We start from the raw sequence: 17066 nt of genomic DNA on the forward strand, positions 1-17066 counted from the left end.
TAGACGTCATGTCACCTGGACCACGTGTCGTACAATATGTTTTTGTAGGTACGCTGAGCGGCGTATGTGGATACTGTATGCGAAAAGTGTTGCGAATAGATTTACCAGAAACGAAGTGGTAAATTTAAAGGTCATACATGATGGCTATTTTTCAAGTTGCTCAGTGTTTATGACGTCATGTCTTGCGGATTATGTGTCGCACAATGATATAATTTTGCTGGTACATTCTGTGGTATATGTGAATACTGTCTGCAAAATGTGTCACGAATACATTTACTAGTAAATGAGTAGTTAATTAAAGCGCCATGTTTCATGCTTTAATTTTACTGCACGAACAGCGAAAATGTAGCATGCGATAAACGTTTTTCCATTCATCGCCTTGTGCGGCTTGTCTGTGACGAGAAGTTCCGTAAATGTTTGAAACTATGCGTAAAATTCGTTGCAAGTCACTATGTGCTCTCATTCTCAAATACTGAATGAACAAAGTTGAAACATCCCCTTCCAAAATTACGAATAGTGCTGGAAAAACTCTTACGTTATTTGATACTGAAACAGCTGAGTAAAACTTAACGCACGGAGACTGTTTTCTCTTTATTTATTCTGATCATTTCTAAACCAACACAATATTTTAGCGCAACGCAATCTGACTTTCAGTAATCCCTACCAAAGAATAGCCCTGACTAACAATAACTTATACCTTTCATGAATCACTTACCTCACAAAAATCTTTGTATCTCGAACTACTGCAATACAGCGAACGCCAGTACTGCCAGCTAAATAAAGGATTCTAACTACTGATAGGTATAGTTAGGAAATGAAAGATTTTGATAAAGAACAAACAATGTATTTACCTTAATAGTGTTCAAAAGTCATAACAAATTTCCTTTTTCTGGCGGACACACGTCCAAATCGTCCTCTCATAGTGACCTCTCAAAACTCTGGCATCTCTCCGCCCTCATCCACCACTGCTGGCGGCTCACCTCCAACTGCCCTACGCCACACGCTGTTCACATCCAACTGCCCAACGCTACACTAGCGAATATTCCAACAGCGAGTCCAACCAGCCACAGACTGCACACGGCGCAGTCAGATATTTTCATACAGAGCACTACGTGGCGCGTTACCGACATAAAAACCTAAACAGCCTACTTACAAAGTACGGGTATTCACGCGTCAAAGGCTACACTGTTTTTGATTGTTTCCAGAGTGTAAGTGATATATGTACCAGGTACCGTTGACGTCGATCCAGTGGGTTAGCAGGCTATGTGGAACATACATATGAACTTCTATTTTTATAATATATGCAGATTTATTCTGGATACTCAATTCATCCATGGCGATTACCCCTCCATGTTTCACACCAACGGCTGGACGCTCCGGTTTTCCACACCACGAGTCCAGAGCATGCGTTTACCTGGCCTGGGGTCTTGATACTTCTCATACACTGAGTGTCCGTCGATCACTGAAGCTCAAAGGATGCCACCATCTGTTGATGACACCGCGAGACCAGTGCGGCTACTGAACTATGTCTGGCTCAGTTCCTGTGGCCCCTCAGATGTCAAAACACTCGTGCCGGGTCGGCCGTGCCTGTCTTTGATCACAAACAGAATGAGGGCACACCGCTGCTTTTCTTTTGAAAGTTTCTAGCAGCACTTCCCAGGGTATACAATCAAAAGTCGCATAATCAAAGGGGACGGCAAATTTGTCATGAAACGGCTTTACAACATTATCCAGAAAGAATTTTAAGATTTATTTAATGAAGAACGAGATAAAAATCATAAAGATCAATATACGGTCTGTACAGGATTGATTGTCCTGTACTTCAAGAAGCACTTCGTGTTACATATGCACGCATGCAACATGTAATGGAACTGACTTCTGAAATTTTCCCGGCGTATTTCTTCTTCTAATAATTTCCGGGTATGCACAACTACTGAAGAGCCCAGGTGCAGTCGCGGTATTTATGCCGAATCTCGCGCATAAATACCGCGACTGCACCTGGGCTCTTCAGTAGTTGTGTACTCACCTGATGATGGCCGGACGTCTCTGGGCCGAAATATCGTGGCAGAATGTCGACGGGATCCGGCTGCATACCCGGAAATTATTAGAAGATGTAATGGAACTGATGGCGTGAATAGTAAATTGTTTGAAGTCGCATGCAAAAAAATAGTACATCGTCAGTTGCAACTGAGCGAAGGCTATGGAGACGTTATGTATTACTACAGACTATGTTGGTTAAATCTAACGGCATGCCTGGGACAAGTTTCCGATTTAAGACCTGCTATAGTCCAATTCGAAATGTGGTGCTACAGAAGAGTGCTGAAGATTAGATGGGTAGAGCACATAACTAATGAGGAGGTAGTGAATAGAACTGGAGAGAAGAGAAATTTGTGGCACAACTTGACTAGAAGAAGGGATCGGTTGGTAGGGCATATTCTGAGGCATCAAGGGATCACCAATTCAGTATTGGAGGGCAGCGTGGAGGGTAAAAATCGTAGGGGGAGACCAAGAGATGAATACACTAAACAGATTCAGAAGGATGTAGGTTGCAGTAGGTACTGGGAGATGAAGAAGCTTGCACAGGATAGAGTAGCATGGGGAGCTGCCTCAAACGAGTCTCTGAAGATCACAACAACAACATTGTCCAATTTATGAAGGAAAGAGGAAAGTAAGAATGAAAATTATGAAATCCGGAATAGATTGCAGAACTTGAATTGTAAATAGACTACAGACTGCCCTCAGTAAGACGGTGCAAGGTGAGAAGCAACTAATTTCTTATTTCATGGCGAAAGTGGATGCATGGCCGGACGACAGGGATTAACAGACTTTGAACACGGAATGGTAGTTGGAGCTAGACGCATGAGACACTCTGGGAATTCAATATTCCGAAAGCCGCAGTGTCAAGAGTGTGCCGAGAACACTAATTTCATGCATTACCTCCCGCGGCAGACAACGCAGTGGCCGACACCTTTCACGTAGCGACCAAGAGCAGTGCCATCTTTGTGAAACAACCGCAGAAATCGATGTGGGATGTACGGCCAACGTGTCCGTTAGAACAGTGCGGCGAAATTTGGCATTAGTCGCGAGTGCCTTTACTTGCAGCACGACTTCGCCTGCACCGTCACTCCTGGGCTCGTGACCATATCGGTTGGACCTTAGACGACTGGACACCCGTCGTCTGGTCAGATGAGTCCCGATTTCAGCTGGTTTGTTCAGTTGATCGTAGAATTCGAGTGTAGCGCAGACCCAAGTTGTCAACAAGGCGCTGTGCAAGCTGGTGGTGGCTCTATAATGGTGTGGGTTGTGTTTACATGAAATTTACTGGGTTCTCTGGTCCACCTGAACCGATCATTGACTGAAAATGATTCAGCTACGAGACCATTTGCAGCCATTCAGGGACTTCACGTTCCCAAACAACGATGGAATTTTTAGGGATGACAACGCGCCATGTCACTGGGCCACAATTGTTCGCAATCTGTTTGAAGAACTTTCTGGACAATTCGAGAAAATGGTATGGCCACCCAGATTGCCCAACATGAGTTCCATCGAACATTTATGGGACATAATCGAGAGGTCAGTTCGTGCAGAAAACACTGCACTGGAAATACCTTCGCAATTACGGACGACTGTAGAGGCACCAGGGCTCAATGTTTTTGCGGGAAACTTACAACGAGTTTTTGTGTCCATGCCACGTCGGGTTACTGCACTACACTGAGCAAAATGAAGTACAACACAAGAGATATCTCACGACTTTTGTCACCTGAGTGTAGTCCAGTCCAGTGGTCGGATTTGGGAATCTCTCGTGAAAGTAGCAAGATGCTATAGGACTTTTAATTATTGAGTCTGGAGTTACTAGAGGTTTAACCATGCCTTGCGGGTCAGAGCGAGGCTGGCGATCCTTTTTTAGAATGGCTGGTAGTGTAGCAGTGTAGGTCCGCCAGTTTACGTTTCCGATTAAATACGCCGAACAGCACATCACCTAATCTACACTTGTGTCCGAAAGTTAACCGTAATCACGAGAACACACAAATGAAAGGAGAAAAGATGAGCAATCACCCAATTTCATCCTAAATGTTTACCTACAAATTCTACCTCTTTCTCTCTGTGAAACATCCCCTTAGAAAAATTAGTGAATTACTGTGCTTATAAACCTCTTACGTTATTTGATTTTCAAACAGCTGAGCAAAACTGAAAATACTCAGACATTTCTCTCTTTACTTATTCTGATCAACACTAAACTGACACACAATATTTTTAGCGCAACGCAATCTGACTTTCAATAATCCCTACAAAAGAATGGCCCTGACTAACAATAACCTACACCTTTCATGAATCACTTACCTCACAAAAATCTTCGTTACTCGAACTACTGCAATACAGCGAGCGCCGATACTACCAGCTAAATAAAAGATTCTAACTACTGGAGGCACTAACTACTCATAGGCATAGTTAGCAAATGAAAGATTTTGATAGAGAATAAACAATGTATTTACCTTAATGATGTTCAAACGTCCATTATATATATATACACTCCTGGAAATGGAAAAAAGAACACATTGACACCGGTGTGTCAGACCCACCATACTTGCTCCGGACACTGCGAGAGGGCTGTACAACCAATGATCACACGCACGGCACAGCGGACACACCAGGAACCGCGGTGTTGGCCGTCGAATGGCGCTAGCTGCGCAGCATTTGTGCACCGCCGCCGTCAGTGTCAGCCAGTTTGCCGTGGCATACGGAGCTCCATCGCAGTCCGGCGAGGACCATTCGCAACCGTCTCCATGAAGCTGGGCTACGGTCCCGCACACCGTTAGGCCGTCTTCCGCTCACGCCCCAACATCGTGCAGCCCGCCTCCAGTGGTGTCGCGACAGGCGTGAATGGAGGGACGAATGGAGACGTGTCGTCTTCAGCGATGAGAGTCGCTTCTGCCTTGGTGCCAATGATGGTCGTATGCGTGTTTGGCGCCGTGCAGGTGAGCGCCACAATCAGGACTGCATACGACCGAGGCACACAGGGCCAACACCCGGCATCATGGTGTGGGGAGCGATCTCCTACACTGGCCGTACACCACTGGTGATCGTCGAGGGGACACTGAATAGTGCACGGTACATCCAAACCGTCATCGAACCCATCGTTCTACCATCCTAGACCGGCAAGGGAACTTGCTGTTCCAACAGGACAATGCACGTCCGCATGTATCCCGTGCCACCCAACGTGCTCTAGAAGGTGTAAGTCAACTACCCTGGCCAGCAAGATCTCCGGATCTGTCCCCCATTGAGCATGTTTGGGACTGGATGAAGCGTCGTCTCACGCGGTCTGCACGTCCAGCACGAACGCTGGTCCAACTGAGGCGCCAGGTGGAAATGGCATGGCAAGCCGTTCCACAGGACTACATCCAGCATCTCTACGATCGTATCCATGGGAGAATAGCAGCCTGCATTGCTGCGAAAGGTGGATATACACTGTACTAGTGCCGACATTGTGCATGCTCTGTTGCCTGTGTCTATGTGCCTGTGGTTCTGTCAGTGTGATCATGTGATGTATCTGACCCCAGGAATGTGTCAATAAAGTTTCCCCTTCCTGGGACAATGAATTCACGGTGTTCTTATTTCAATTTCCAGGAGTGTATAAGTTCATGATATCCAGTATTACAAATTTACTCTTTCTGATGGAGACACGTCCAGATCATCCGCTTTAAAAACTCTGCCATCTCTCTCCCCACATCCATCACTGCTGGCGGCTCACCTCCAACTGCGCAACGCTACGCTCTATTCACATCCAACTGCCCAGTACCACAATAGCAAATATTCCGACAATGCAAAACCAGCCACAGACTGAACACAGCGCAGTCAGTGATTTTCATACAGAGCGCTACGTGGCGTTACCAACATAAAAACCTAAACAGTCTACTTACATCAGCACAGGAAAAAGGAGCACTCCGTGCTGTGAATAGCGGCGTAACCGAAGGGTAAACGCAAACGGTGCATGAGAGATTAGACCTCTCATGTCTCAGTCTTGTTTGTCCGTCCGTAGCAGAGTGCAGTCTCTTGGTGAAGTTGACAGTGTAATACCACAAATGTGGCATTTGGACCCTGATTTGCAGAGTAGAATACTCAGCTGCCTGAATCGGGCCTTGCAAAGATCGAAGTGTCAGCATCCGTGAATGTGGTACAAATTGTCACTTCGAGGCTTTGGCGATGCACAGATGTCCGTCGTAGGTCAGTTCGAAGACGGCCAAGAGTATTCAACCCACAGCAGGGCCGATATCTCGCCATAACTGCCGGCAAAGTCGAAGTACACCCGCAAGGCAGTTGACTCCGGAGCTAGCACCTGCCTCAGGAGTTGCTGTTTGCCGACAAACCGTTTATCGGAGGCCTAGAACAGCAGAGCTGTTTGCCAAAAGTCCATCTGTATGCACCCTGCTCGCTCCATCACTGAGACGGTGCCGTCTATTGTGGAGTCGGCAGCACCAAAACTGGACCATGAATGAATGGAAGAATGTGCTTTTCACAGATGAATTCCGCTTCAGTTTGCAAAATGATTCTTGTCACACATTACTCTAGGGAGAACTTGGTAGCCGATACAACGCCAGGAACATCGTGGAAAGTGACCGGTTTGATGGTGATGGCGTCATGGTCTGAGGAGCCATCATGTTGAATAGCTGTACGGAGCTGCATATCTTCGTCGGTGGTCGGAGGAACACTGTAAATGCTCAGAGCGACTGAGATGAGGTACTGCCATCACATGTTTGCTTTTTCAGAGTTGCAATAGGTCCACACTTTCTCTTGATGGACTGTAATGCTGGTCCAATCGAGCTGCTCTAGTGGATGAATTTCTTGACGGTGAAGACAGCTTGAACTGAATCTAAATGCTATAGAACATGCCTGGGCTGCATTAGGGAGGCGAACTGCATCCTGTCAGCCTCCAGCATGGACACTTCCCGACCTCCACACCGCTCTTGCTGAGGATTGGGATCAGCAAAAAAGAAAGATCTTGAATCATCTCATAGAGAGCATGCTACGCTGCTGTGCATCATGTGTGGCCGGTAGAGGTAACCATATACCCTATTAACAGCTTCTTTTGTTGTGTAGCAAATTTCCCAGGTATGTTATTTTCTCACAAATATGTATCAGAGCTTTTCTGACTTTATGTTTCGGGCACTGTTGTGTGCCAAATGTCTTGTGATTACGCTTTAACTTGTTCAACAATCCTTCCGACATCCTGATAAGGCAATATGTCCCCTTTTCATGATTATACTTAACTTTTAGACACTAGTGTATTTTTCATGATGCACACCGCCACGACTGAGTGTGTTCTGGCGACCGCGCTTTTGGGCGACGCCACGGAGGCTCCGAATACAGACGAAAGGAACATTTCAACATTTATCCCTTCCAGACAGCCAATTTCGGAAACAGAATTCAGCCTTTTACCAGCCATTTCCTACCCCTACCAATACCTCTCTGTAACACAATTACGCATTTCCTGTACCGCAGAACATCAGCACCGCCTGTGTGCTAGTCCTGTCTGCTAGTGTGATCAAGTCACTTGCAGATTGTCCAGCTTGAAGATGATGGATTGCTGCTTCCCTAGTCCTCCTAAATGGGGAAGGGGTGTAGGCTGGTCGGAGCCGACCACGCCGTATCACTGATGCCAGGCGTTCCCAAAAACCTGCTGGAAAATAAACATCAGAAAAGTCCTACCGCAGGCGGCTACGTGTGTTTTTCGAAAGTGGTGTTTCCGAACCTTTTGTGTGTGCCGCAGGTACCCTAATCCTCCTAAATGGGCGATGGTCGGAGCCGACCAGGCCAGTTCGCTGGCGACTGATGGCAGCACCTGCTGGAAAGTAAACGGTTGAAAAGTTCTGTTAGCAGGCAGTTATGTGGGCTTTCCGGCCGTACTGTTCCCGACCGTCTTGAGGGTGCCGTAGTACCCTGGAAAATTCGACCTAGCAAGTTTGCACTGTGGATTTTCCGTTTGCCTCTCCCACTGCTGGTTTACGCCAGTAGTTCACCAGCAGCGGATCTGTTGTCGCCGTCAGTCAGCCAGTGCCTCAATGGCAGCGTTCGTTAACGTATAGTTTCGTAGGCCTAAATTCTTGAATTCTATACGCTGCGAGCAATGGAAATAATTACAACAAAAGGGAAGTTGCGTCTTCTCAAGGATGGTTGTCTCCACCGGGTGCAAAGAAAATGTGATGATATACTATCTGATTGTATATGAGTTCCGAGTGTCGAGTCCGTTTAAAAATTCCAAATGGCAGAATCATGGCTGAACAGAATTATTCTTGTCCATCTGACTAAGCAGATGTGCAGATTAAGTATCGAATGTTAACTGCAAGAAAAGTCTCCACGAAGAAAAGTAACTGCCTGTTTTCAAAAGTTTTTAAAGATAAGTTTCAAGATTTGAAAGATAATGGTTTAAATTTCGCTGCAAATATGCCACATTATGGGAACTCCAAGACTGCATCGTGTAAAGCAAGAAAGAAAACTACTGGGATGATCTAGAACCCATACACTAGTTCGGATACTCAATTCCGCGAAAACATTTTGAAAACTCATGATTTTCTGAAAATTGACGATGGATCTGTTCCTGACAAAAGAACCGTGGTGTTCGGTTGTGAAGCAGGGAAGAAAATCCTGTATGAAAATTAGACCGTTCCTATGAACATTGGACAGTTGTTCGAAACGATTCCAACAACTGTATACCATACACGTTGGCATCGGAAGCTCAGAAGAAGAGATGGCGGAGTTTCCTGTTTTATTTGCTTTGCTGCCAGACAAGAGTCAAAAAATATGTAAAAGATTTTTTCTGGATTGAAAAACAAGATGCCGGCGCAATCACCGAAAACGTCAGTGCTAAACTTCGAAATTGCTACAGATAAAGATATGAAAACAGTGTTCCCAGCAACATTTTTCCCGGTTACAATTTTCACTCCAACCAATGCCTGTGGAGGAAAATAACAGAAATCGGATTGAATTAGTGATAGACTGTTTTCCCGCATATCCGCTGCAGTGTCACATCTATCACAAAACCATGTTGATGAAGCGTAGTAGTAATGGGGTAAATGACCAGTAGAGAGAAGGCCACACATTTGGCAGACTGTATGATCAATTAACGGATAAAAAAATCCCGGTATGCCAACTGAAATATGGAATGTTTTTAAACCAGCAGCACAGGCCACGAACGCTATCGAAACATGACATAGGGAACTGAAATAATCAATAAATCAAAAAAAATAATATTCACAAGTATACTTTCTGATAAATAAGCTTAGGATGAAGCGGTAAACGACGTATTTGAAATTATAAAAGATACCAATGGTCTGCTTGTTAGAAGAAAGAGAAAATGATTCATGAATCCTAAAAAAAGTTAAAAGAAGTAGCACTTCGGGGTATTTGATATGTTTAAACTCTATGCTTTCTTGCACAAAATTGAGTGAGACAAAAAGTTTTTATCGTTTACTGCAGTAATGTATTTAAAAAAAAGGTAAAAATACATAAACATGAAAAGAAAACATTTAAATACGTCCAAGTCTATGTACGGTATATAGCGAAGCCTAAGCGGAGAAAAGGGATGTTATTATTAGAAATATCAGAAAATCCAAGGCTAAAATAGTTGTGATTTCAAACATCTATATGAGGTGAAGCGTCGTAAAGAGCACGGTTGGAAAATCCACGCCACGTTCTCAAGCACCTGCTGGGGAAAAAACGTTTGGAAACCCATGGCAGCAGGCAGTTTTTTTTTCTCTCTTTTTTTTTTCAGTGAAGTGGTTAGCGAGATCGGGAAAGACCAATGAAGAAGTCTGTAAGCGGCTGCTGAGGCTGATTGGTCGAAAGGCCTGAATTTTAATGTTAAGTAATTCATGGAGGTGTCTGGTGCTCTCAAAATGGAGACGTCGACTGACAACCGTTAAGGGTGTAGATGGTCTCGTCTGCCCTCGGGGTCGGAGGTAGTGTTCTAAAGCGTGTTTCTGAAGTCTGTAGTTGGGAATCCTGAGTGATCAACTTCCAGTACGGAAAGTCAACAAGATTCGACATTGCCTTCCCGTGAGCCCTCGTGGAATTCTGCTGAGGTACTTCCCGGTGTGGTAGGCGAGTGTGCTCTTTAAGAAAGGGCGCACGTTGCCGGTACGTATAGTCTACAAATGACTTGTTTCCGTAGAAATATAGGGTTGCGTTTTTCTGAGACATTTTTCCTTTTTAGGGTTCCGTACTTCAATCGATAACAACCGAAACCTTATAGGAAAACTTTGTTGTCCGTCTGTCTGGTTGTCTTTCTGTCTGTCTGCCTGCCTGTCTGTCTCTCTGTGCGACTCGTAAAAACTTTTTTTTCTCAGGAACGGTTTGGCGAATCGATCTGAAACGTATATCACATGCTAAGACATACGGTCCCTTGGCACTGTAAAAAACTGTAGCCTCTAAGTCAATGCAATCAATATGTACGACTGTTTATGTCACATATTTTGATACAAACTCACTTTCCAAATTCTATAGGGTGCTTCCCGTTGACCTGGAATCATGTAACTTGGTAAGAAGCAAGGTTTCACGGTACAGATAAAGAAATATATCCGAAAAATGTTAATCTGTAATTATCTCATATGCAAAAATTATTTACCATTTCTCATCACTCTGTCAGAATGTCTGTTAAGGCCCAGTTTTCTCAAGAACAGTGGGAGGTATCAAATTGAAATTTGTATCACATACCGAGGTCTGAGGTCTCTTAGCAGTGTAATAAAGGTAAGCTTCTAAGTCAACCCAATCAAAAGATACGGCCAATTATGTCACATATGTTGACACTAGCAAACTCACTCATCGAAACTTATAGAGTACTTCCCTTTCGCCTAGACTCATGAAATTTAGCGATAGGCATGGTTTACAATACAATTAAAGGAGAAAAGTCCGAAAACTGTTAATTTATAACTATCTCAAACTTTAAAACATATTTTTTATTTGTTATTCGTCTGTTTTCGTCTGTCAACACTCCTTTTTCTCAGGAATGGGTGGACGTATGCAGTTGAAATTGATGTCACAGTATAAGTTCTCGGTTCCTTGGCGGTGTAAAACATTTAAGCTCTACGTCAATCCAGTCAAAAGGTGCAGCCATTTATGTCACGTATTTGGATTCTGTGCCAGTATCGATGTCGATAACAGCCAAAAAGCATCGAAATTCTCGATTCCCGATACAGATGAACTATCTATATACGTAAGTAATGTGAGTTTGTACGGAATCCTCGGTGCATGAGTCCTACTCACATTTCCGAAGATTTTTTGACACTGGACTGCATCCTTGTTTTGTTGTGGGGAGGTTATCGATTGGCTCTGCTGCGAGCAAATGAGAGGCGGTGTATGAACTGTTGGCGATATACGTATTCCAATTCAGAGGTCGGTTTGCGGAATCCTTCTGAAAGTAATGGGAATGGGATTGCAACCGGGCTCTCAATAATTGACTTCGGAGTTGTGAGAAGTTTAACCCAGTCTTCATAAGAAGAATTACAAAGAAATATTTTTAAATCAAACCAAATTGGCCAAAACTGTAACTTCAAAATATCTAGGGGTAAAAGTGATGGCATTCCGAAAAAACAACAGGTGCGATCGGAAATGCGACATTTCTGTCAGTTACTATATAGATATAAAGAATAAGACAGAAAAATTTTTACGGTGCTTTTGGAATAGTAAAAAGAACATTAAACGAAAAGACAACTACAGGAACGCGACTGAAATTCTATAAAACAACATCTGTTCCATTGCTACTTCACTAATATGAGGCGTGGATACTAAACAAGGAAACGAATCGAATAGGGACGTCAGAAATGACACTTCTGAGATCAGTTGAAGGATGTAAACAAGACAGGTTAAGACACGAAGGTATTAGAAATGAGCTTAAAATATTAATTGCAATAAAGGAAAAAGTGACACATGTAGGCAGACATGCAAGGAACATATAAACACAATACAACGAGGCAGATACCCAAAAAAATTTTGCAATACATACACACGGAGGTAAGGGACGAAGGTCGGCGAACAATCGATAAAGGTAAGAAGCTGGAAAATGTTCCTCGAATCTAATCCATAATGTAGTTAATGATGATGATGATGATGATGATACAAATGATCCGGTGAGTCTGAGGACGTATAGTGCCCCTAAAGTGCCCAAACGATTGACAGGCATTTACAATTAACTTTGATATCGAAATGATAAGCGTATTTCATTAGCATAAGCAAAGTGCATAATATATTATAAATATTTTCTTCTTTCTCATTTCCCTTGTGCCTTCGTCCGGCACTTGACCATGTCAAGTAACGGATTTGATATGGTTAATTCAAGGGTTGGGCTGATGCCCTTCTTGTCGCTACACCTTCACCACTCGTGGCGGAATAGGTGTACCCTACATGTCTGCGTGTAGTGTTATTCACGTGAAAGCTAGTTTCTGAATGTTTGCATACAGTGTAACTGAGATGAGACTTAGGTACCAGCCTGTTATTCACCTAATGAGATGTGGAAAACTGCCTGAAAACACATAAAACATCCAGCACACCGGCTCTCGTCGTTAATCACTCAGGTCGATTCGAGCCGGGGCCGGCACACCTCCCCGTCCCGGTAGCGGCGCTTTAACACCCGCGGCTGATACAAATGCATTATTTCGACTGGGCCATCTAAAATAGACTTTATGTTAGTTTTCACTCAAAATTAAAAATCTTAAATGGAAAAAATACCATAGCGATTGAGAAAAACCGTATTGGGCAGCAAACAAAAAATAATCAAGAAAGAATGCCACAGCATTACTCCTCAAAAATGTAGAAAAAGAATGTAAATTGACCAAGTGCGAAAACACTCGCGCTCTGAGCGTTCCGTAAAAACTTAATTATGTATATAGACAGTCCATCCTTCCCGGGAGTTGAGAATCTGGAATTCCAAGAATTTCGAGAATGTTTTAATTTTAAGCTTGAAGATGAATAACGAAGGACAAAATAAATTATTTTTGAGTGATATAAAAACAAAGTAACAGAAAGAAATTTTCACTATGCAACGGAGTGTGCGCTGAAAGTGCTCTGTGAAGTCTGGAAAGTTGAAGACGAGGTGAAGACGAGGTACTCGTGGAAGTGAAGCTGTGACGACATGTCGTGAGTCGTCCTTGGGTAGCTCGGTTGGTACAGCGCTTGCTCGCGAAAGGCGAAGGTCCCGAGTTCGAGTCTCGGTCCGGCACACAGTTTTAATCTGCCAAGAAGTTTCAACAAATTAACAGTTTTCAGATTTTTTTCCCTTTAATTTTGCTGTGAAATGTTGCTTCTTGCCATATTTCATGATTCTAGGTCAACAGGAAGTACACTGTAGTTTTTAATGCGTGAGTTTGTGAGTGTCAAAATTTGTGTAATAAATGGCCATATCTTTTGGTTGCATTGACTTCAAAGCTTACATTTATTACATCACCAAGGGTCTACAGGCATTAGTACGTGACATGAATTTCAACTTGAGTCTCTACCCGTTCCTGACAAAAAGCGTCTTAACAGTCGGACGGACATATAGTCAGACAACGAATGAGAAAATTTTTTTTTCGTGTGTTTGAATTACAAATTAACGATTTTTTTTTCCTTTACTAGTACTGTGAAACGTAGCTTCTTGCCAAATTGTAGGTTAACGGGAAGTAGCGTATGGATTTTAATCAGTGAATTTAGAATTAAAAAAATATATGACAGAAATGGCCGTATGTGTTAGTTACGAGGGCTATTCGGAAAGTAAGGAACGATAGGTCGCGAAATGGAAACCACAGTGAAAATCAAAACTGTTTTATTTGCAACAGATAGCTACAACTTCCAGCTACTTAACTCCGTAGTCGCCGATCCGACTTAGACGTTTGTCGTAGCGTTGTACCAACTTTCCAATACATTCGTTATAGTGCTTTCCGCCAAATTTCTACGCTGACCTACAGCTCGTTGCCGGTGCCAAAATGTTGTCTTCATAGCCAGCGGTTCGTGTGAGCAGAGATGAAACTCAGAGGGAGACAATTACGGGCTGTATTGTGGGTAAACAAACATTTCCAATTGAAAACGGTAGAGGAGCATCTTCATTGCCCCTGTAGAATGCGGCTGAGAATCGGCTTGAAGAAGAAAACACATGTAATGTTGGCTGCATAGCTTTAGGCGAAATTTCTCACCAGGCTCTCATACTTGGCGGGAGACACTATTGTTCTAGGCATCTTAATGTGCTCCCTGTGTGCTCAGAACTAAACGACGTAACGCGATCGACGGGCGTACTAGAGACACTGCCCAACACACCTGTGCAAAATTTCATCGGATTTTCACTGTGGTTTCCATTTAGCGACCGATCGTTCCTTACTTTCTGAATAACCCTCGTAGATTGACTTAGAAGCTTCAATTGCTTACACCGCCAAGGGATAGCAGATCTTGGCATGTGGTATACATTTCAGTGTGATACATCTACCCATTCCAGGGACAAAGGGTCTTCAACAGTCGGCAACGACGTGGCCCAATAAGGCTTCCTTTTGTACTGATTGAGGTACGGAATCCTAAAAATGAAAGTACATCCCTCCGCTCTCGGCAGTGCTGTTATTTAGTGCCATCGCGGCGAGCAGTCATTGCTAGAAATACGTGGCAGTTTTGTAATAAATATAATGTATATGTCCTCAGATTTCTTTCCATCACTCATCGATCCCGCCTGTTTCCTTCCTTGCGGGAGCCTATGCCATGTACGTAGCTCATCGATACGTTCAGGAAATGATAGTTGCCCGGTAACAGTGTCGCGCTTTTTTAAATTAAGAACGAAATATGACTGGCTGCCACTGTGCGTTCTAAAAATTCGGTGAAAAAGTATCGACGGTTATCGGTCCCCCGGTTCTATTGATGAGCCGCCTTGACGAATGCCGGACATTTGCTACGCCGGACATTTGCCACGCCGGACATTTGCCACACTTGCCCCTTCACCAGGTAGCTTGAGTAGCGATCCCTCAGGTAAGGGACGCCCTTCCTCGTACTTCTGTCCGCTTTCAAACCGCCGTCTCCACATCTTACTCGATACAACCAGTACGTAAGGGACCTTCTTCTTCGGCGTCTTGGCAGAGGTTCTTTTCCGAAATCGAAATATTTATAACTTTTGGGAAACGAAAGCAATACGATACGAAAGCATACGATTATGTCAGTATGTAACTAGTTTTGCCAAGTATAAATATAGATCCCTGTACGGTAGCTTACTGATTGCGATAGAAACAGTCCATCGCCATGGGGGCAACAAGAAAGGAATGATGTAGTGAGAGTGCGAATGTACGCTAATACTCTCTTTTTGATCACTGCATTTGTGCTTACTTTAATTACTTCAACTGCATGCCTAAAAGACAATAAGGAAAGAAAATGTGTATGTGAATATTTGAAAAGGAGAACGACATACTCCATATTAATTTACTCTCTAAAATCCGATATACCTTGCTGCGAAACATTAGTTAATAAAGTGTGGCGGGACAATGTTCAAAACATGACAGAAAATACGTTCACTAAATAGACATAAGAACATCTATGACTGACATGTCATCTAAAGTCGACGTACAACTTTGAAATGTTAGAAATAAGGAAATGAAGTAATACAGAATGCTATGCTTGTAACGTACGTTGTTGTTCTACATTGTTTACCTCTGGTATTTACAGGGTCACAGAGAAAGCATCCTAATTTTGGAGGGAAAAGGCGTAATTGTGATGATCTGCACTACAACAGAAACAAGAAGCACAACTTAAGGAAAAATAATGTAATGTGTGTTCCAGCTCAGAAGCGACATTGAAGAAGATAGTTCCTGTGACTTAGTATGGGCAGAGGTTATATTCGACAACCCGGAATAAATTAATAACTGGCTCCTTTTACCGCTCCCCGGTCTCAGATGAAACAGTTGCTGAACAGTTCAAAGAAAACTTGAGTCTCATCACAATTAGGTACCCTACTCATACAATTATAGTTGGTAGTGACTTCAATCTACCTTCCGTATATTGACAGAAATACATTTTCAGACCCTATTGTAGATAGAAAACAACTTGCGTGATTGTTCTAGATGCTTTTTTAAAATTATTTTGAAGGATTAGTTGACAAGGCCATTCATATTGTAAATGGTTACGAAAACACACTTGACCTCTTAGCCACAAATAATCCTAAGCATTACGACATACAGGGATTAGTGAAAACACAGTCGTAGCGAGGCTCAATTCCGTAACAAAGAAATTCACCAAAACTAAACGCCAAATATATCAATATATCTATTTACATAAAAAAGCACTCCGTCTTCAGGCCACAAGTGGCCCATCGGGACAATCCGACCGCCGTGTCATCCTCAATGAGGATGCGGGTAGGAGGGGCGTGTGGTCAGCACACCGCTCTCCCGGTCGTTATGATGGTTGTCGTTGACCGGAGCCGCTACTATTCGGTCGAGTAGCTCCTCAATTGGCATCACGAAGCTGAGTGCACCCCGAAAAATGGCAACAGCGCATGGCGGCCCGGATGGTCACCCATCCAAGTGCCGCCCACGCCCGACAGCGCTTAACTTCGGTGATATCTATTTATATAAGCAACTAAAAATTCGGTTGACAGTCTCCAATCCTTCCAAACTATGTAAGTGAAGACCATATGTGGCTTAAGTTCAAAGAAATAGTATCAACAGCAATTGAGAGATTCATACCAAATAAATTAATAAGAGACGGAACTGATCCCCCATGGTACACTAAACGCGACAGAAAGCTGCTGCAGGAGCACTGAAAAAGGCAAGTATAATTTAGACGAACGCAAAATCTCCAAGATTGGGGAAGTTTTACTGAGGCTCGAAATTTGGGGCGGATTTCAATACGAGATGCATTTAATAGTTCCCACAACGAAACTCTCTCTAGAAATGTTACGGAAAATCCATAAAGATACTGGTCCTATGTTAAGTAAACCAGGGGAAAGGCTCAGTAAGCACCTTTACTGGGGGTCGGGCGGCGGGTGAGGAGGAGGAGGAGGAGGAGGGGGAGACAAGGGATCCAACCCTCCGGAGCAGGTAAAATCGTGGCAAATGTCCGCCGTGGCAAATGTCCGG

The sequence above is a fragment of the Schistocerca cancellata genome, chromosome 2 (assembly GCF_023864275.1).
Source record: "Schistocerca cancellata isolate TAMUIC-IGC-003103 chromosome 2, iqSchCanc2.1, whole genome shotgun sequence".
In the NCBI taxonomy this organism is placed as follows: Eukaryota; Metazoa; Arthropoda; class Insecta; order Orthoptera; family Acrididae; genus Schistocerca; species Schistocerca cancellata.